The sequence below is a fragment of the Octodon degus genome, unplaced genomic scaffold (assembly GCF_000260255.1).
Source record: "Octodon degus isolate 3935 unplaced genomic scaffold, OctDeg1.0 scaffold00004, whole genome shotgun sequence".
In the NCBI taxonomy this organism is placed as follows: domain Eukaryota; kingdom Metazoa; phylum Chordata; class Mammalia; order Rodentia; family Octodontidae; genus Octodon; species Octodon degus.
Genome location: NW_004524580.1, coordinates 23232637 through 23237873, shown reverse-complemented (window position 1 = coordinate 23237873; position 5237 = coordinate 23232637). Strand labels below are relative to the sequence as shown.

The 5237-nt window shown below is 42.1% G+C and overlaps 1 protein-coding gene across 2 annotated transcripts in view; it reads left to right on the top strand.

The window, feature by feature from the left end:
* Tmcc3 (transmembrane and coiled-coil domain family 3) overlaps window positions 1-5237 on the top strand; it is a 287348-nt gene that overhangs the window by 170132 nt on the left and 111979 nt on the right. The gene's annotated exons all lie outside the window — the stretch shown is intronic.

Here is a 5237-nt window from a genome sequence, read left to right as displayed (position 1 = left end):
TCCTCTTCTTCTTCTTCCCTCCTTCTCCCCCTCCTCCTCCTCCTCCTTCTTCTTCTTCCCTCCTCCTCCTCTTCTTCCTCCTCCTCCTTATTTATTTTTTATGACACAAAGTCTCACTAAGTCACTAGATTTCTCGGGTTTCCTTGAACTTGCGAGCCCCCTGCAGTGTTCCCCTTTCCCCCACCTGCAGTACTAGGGTCATAGGCCTGTGCCACCATGCCTGGCTTGTGTGCCTGCATTTTGACAGCAAACCACTGCATGAAGGTGGGAATGAAACTGTCTAATGTGGTGTCCTGTAGGTGCCCACAAGGCTTCAGGTTGAGGGGCTTTATGGATCTTGGATTTTTGGATCACAGACATTTCACTTGAACTGGATACAGCAGTGCCCAAAAGAAATAGGTGATTTTTCTCTAAAAGACATGCACAAGTGTATCCATAGCAGCCTTGTTCCAAGCTAATAACCTTAATGGGCATCACTGGGATGGATAAAATAAAATGAAATACTTTCATATTGCAAAACAGTCTGCAGCAATAGGAATTTTCCATGGCAATAAAAATGATGAGCTAATTAAAATAATGAACTAGTGAAGCATGTAAAACTTTGGATGAATTTTAGAGCTATTGTTGAGTGAAAGAGGCCAGGTATAAAAGCAGTACCTCTGTGAAGCTCAGAATGAGGTAGAACTAATTAATGCTCCCAGAAAGAAATTAAATACCATCCCTTATTCTGAGGTGGGATTGGGGGAATACTGATTTGGGAGAATAATAATGAAACATTTAGGGTGTGACTATTTTCCATGTTGGATATGGGTGGCATTATAGAGGTATAGCTATATAAAAGTTAATCAGGCTGCGTACTGTAGATTCTGTACCATACCACTTCTTATATGTTGAAAGTTTATCAGTCTTTACAGCCAAACCCTGGAAGAAATAGCAGTGATAATAGCAAGAAAACACAGTAACAAGTTTACCTTAGGGAAAAAAATATATATAGGTATAATCTTTTTTCAGAATTTAAACCCATACCCTTCAACCTAGTGGCATCCTATAGAAGGCATTAAGGACTCAGGTCCAAGTCCATCCAGAGAGACGTTCACCCCAATGTCCTTTGTAATACTGACCCTGTGGAAACCACCCAATCTCCAGTTTAGAGAAATAGTTATAAGGTCTGGGATAGTTTAAAAACATGTGTGTATGAGGGGTTGTGTTTCCATTCCTGTGTCTGTCTGTCTGTCTTTCTTTCTTTTTTTTTTTTTGTAGTACCAGGAATTGAACTCAGGACTCAGCCCTTGCCAGGCAAGTGCTTATTCTACTGAGCCCTGGGCCCTCCTGTGTGTTTGTACTGAAGAAACAAGGTGGATGGACATTATGACCCCAGAAAACTGTGGGTTTTGCTTACTATGCTAGACCTGGGACCCAGAACTTGAACACACTGAGTCACTGAATCACATCCCAGCTCAGAAGCTGTGTTAATTGACCCCCAAAGTGGCTCTACTCAGGATAAAAATATTTGAAATATATACTGAATTAAGTTGATAAATACTGGTGGATGATTATACGTTTGCATTCCTACAAGCAAGACACGCCGTGTCTGTCTCCTGGGACACCTCCTGTTCTTTGGTTGTCTAGGGTGTGTGCATCTGACTCTAGCTCCGCAGAGATCACGCCTGTGGCCTTGAAACAGCATTTTCCTTTTTAATATTGCTGGTTAAGGAAAACTCCAGGTCTTTCAATGAGACTGAACCAGAGACGTAATTGCCGAGCAGTAAGAGTCTTGAGAAGGATGCTTTGGATGAAGTTGAAGGCTGAAAACATGTTCATAATAAAATTCTTCTCTGTGCTTGGTTACCATTCAGTATCTTTTTCAATTACGTCTAGAAAATCCACTTAATGACAGCCAGCTTTCCTAAAATTTAATAATACAGCCCATCGAAACGTTATCATAGGCTAATTGATTGTCATGGAGGACAGTCCTCAAACCGGCAGCTGTAACTCCCAAAGATTAAATAAATTAGGTTTGTCAGGACAGCTGTTCTCTGAGAAATAAACCCTAAAATTTATTTTTATCTCTTTTTTATCCAAAGGAAAAGTCAAGGCAACGACCTTGGTAGATTCTGCAGTTGGAACGGCATACCCAAGAGATTTTGTTGTTCTTAAGAGCATTTTTATTCATGTTAGCCAAAAATCTTTGGAAGTAATTTTGTTTTCCTTGGAAAAATGAGAAGTCATCTTAGTTTCGAGCCTGTTTTAGACTGAGCCATTTTTTAGTTCCTCAGAGCCTTGATTTCTGCATCTGTAAGATGGAACTAAGGCTGGGACATGTTAGTGTTGTCAAAAGAGTTCAACAGCGACTGACATACAATATGTTCAGTGAATTCTAACACCATAGATACACATAGAAATATTTCACACAGGTATTGATTGCATCATGTAGATAAGGTATTGACTTAGTTTCTCATCCCCTACAACACCAGAGTTGGCACACAGTGGGCACTGTTGGTCGTGTCTGAAGACCCCAGTCCCTCTCCCTCTCCTTCTGTTTGTCTTACATGGTTAAGAGAGAGAGAGAGACAGACAGACAGAGACAGACAGAGACAGAGAGTGAGACCAAGAGAAAGTGAGAGCGCAAGAGAGTGAGGGAGCGAGAGAGACTTTTTTTCCTCTAGGTCACACCAACACAAGGTTTCAGTAGAATCACGAATTCTTCTAATAAAATGAAACATGACAACATGTCCATAGCAGGGTTCATCCCTTAAAAAAACCTTTTTATTTAGGGGGCTGCTTCTAGTATTCTACCTTTCTATCTCATTCATTCATTGCATGAATGTCTGCTACGTCCCAGTCCTGAGCTGTGCATTCTGCTGGGCCCTGGGGCACAGTGCACCAAGCAAGTAGTGACCCTGCCTTCGCTGCTGCTCATGGGGTTATCTCCAACTGGCTGTGCTCTCTTTGTGTCACTTTGTTTGTTGCTGCAACCAAGGCTTCCCAGCCCCAGAGCCAGGTGCTTGTCCATGGTGAAGCTATTCTAGAGCAGTGGGCATCCAGGGCTTTTGAGGCAAGAACCTCCAACACCTTGCTGAACTTCTCTCGAGGTCAGGGGTTACACAGCCCAGTCAGCACTGGACACTTCTCTTCAGGAACACCATTAAAATGAACTAATTGTTGTCCGGAACCTTCTCTGAAAGACTTGTGGCAACAGGTCTCAGAAATGAACACCAGGTTGTCTGGGCCTTGCCCGCATCCTGTACCAGCAACCTTTCCCAGGAGAGAACTGTGAGGGGAAGTCAGGGAACTATGTCAGCCACAGTTGGCATGAACCAGAGCCGCTTGCAGGAGAGGGTGAGGGATTCTAGTGCAGTCTCTTTGGAGTCTTGAGACAGCCAGGATTATGCAAAGATAAAAGCAAAAGCAAGCATGAAAACTGTGAATGAAGAATGAACACAAAGAAGGGAAATCCTTCTATGGAAACACGCTTTCCTCCAGAGGAGCAAAACAAGAACCTGCTAACAAAATCTGTCAGCCTAAAGTAATAAATGGAGGCAGAAGTCTGCACGGTGCCTCCCTGGTCCTGTTTTTTCTGCTAAAATGCAGTGTTTTTAAATGGCAATTACAATTTGGCAGCTCTCAGATTGACGTCCTAGCAGGCGCCACCGGTTCCTTTGTAGGACACGGACACAAACTGCAGAGGCCAAGATGGTCTGGGGAGTGGGTCCAGCCGAGGGCAGTGTGTAGGGAATGACAAGAAAAGTCTGTAAGGTCTGGTGTGGCTGTAGAGGCAGCTTGATTTGGGGAGTAGTTTCTCCCACGTTATTCATTCATTCATTCATTCATTCATTCATTCATTCATTCATCAAAGTGGCATTTGATGGGCAGCAGCATTGGGTCTTACATTGAGCCCTGGGCCTGCAGGAAAGCTGAGCCCCTACTTTGGCACAGTTTGGGGATCACACTGAGATCTGCCTCTCTGAGAAAGGTGGCAGCCCTGGAACCCACAGCAGAGGTCGTTCTGTCTCAGCCCATCTGAAGCTCTGTCCTTGGTGGCTTTGTTTTACTTGTAATCATGGATAAACGTATTTCTGTGTCACAGAGTGCCGTGTAGCCTTTGGTCTCTGAAGCTGCTTTGGGCCTCAGGGTCCTTCTGACCCAGAGAATCATATTATTAGGTGACATGACTGATTCTTCCAGTTTTTTAGCTCCTGTTTTTCCCTCTAACATCTGTCGGTTTCATGATTAAGCTCTGAATCATCCTTTCTGTAGCCAAATAGTTGTTCTGACATTTCCCCCAACAGGTTTCCTGCTAGCTCCTCAAGACAGACATGAAGGCTTCTTCCTTCCCAGGCAAAATGAAAGCCAGAGAAGAGGTTTGGTGAACTGCTGAAGGCCCTCCAGGCTCCTGACTTTCCTTACGTGAAGTCAAACATACTTTAAACACAAAAAGACATGTTTATCATAGAATGGGCTTTATACTCTGGTTTCTCTTCAGAACGTATAAATCTTTCACCTTTTCTATCATAGAATGGGCTAAAATAAAGGTCCGTTTGTTTGATTCAAAAAACTCTAATGCAGAGCCTATAGAAGAATCATAAGTACACGTGATTGTGAAAACTCTAAAATGATCCAATATTATGTCTATCTTTAATTTTAATCATTCATTTGTTCATTCAGCTGATATTTATTGAGCACCTACTGTGTACCCATGTGCCACAGTGCTAAGGATGTATTGGGCAGTAGACAGAACAGACCAAAAAAGTCTTGCTGCACTAGAACACCTACACTAATGAGGAAAACAATCATTAAGGCTACAAGTAAGTCCATTATATGGTGGTTAGGGAATGTGCTAAGAAGGAAAAGAAAGCAGGGACAGATGAGAGACCCAGGGGACACTTGAAGCTCTCTGAGGGAGGCTGCAGGTATAATAAATATTATTGATTTATATAACAGGTTTAATATGTATGGAAAAGATTACTTTTTAATGATACCTATGCACAATGAAAATAATAAGCCTAATCTAGTATGATATTTAAATATGTTTAGGTGTTAAAAGATTTCTATCAAGAGAGACAAGTTTCACAGCAGATTTACTAGTTTTGAGGAGACCTCACTAGGTAATCTTTATGAGATACTTAAATATTTTTGGTATTTCTTGACTATAATATATGAAACAATGTTAGTAACACTTTCAAATTGAACCAGTTAACATTTCCATCATTTTTCTCTCTCCTGGGGCAACCTGGGTG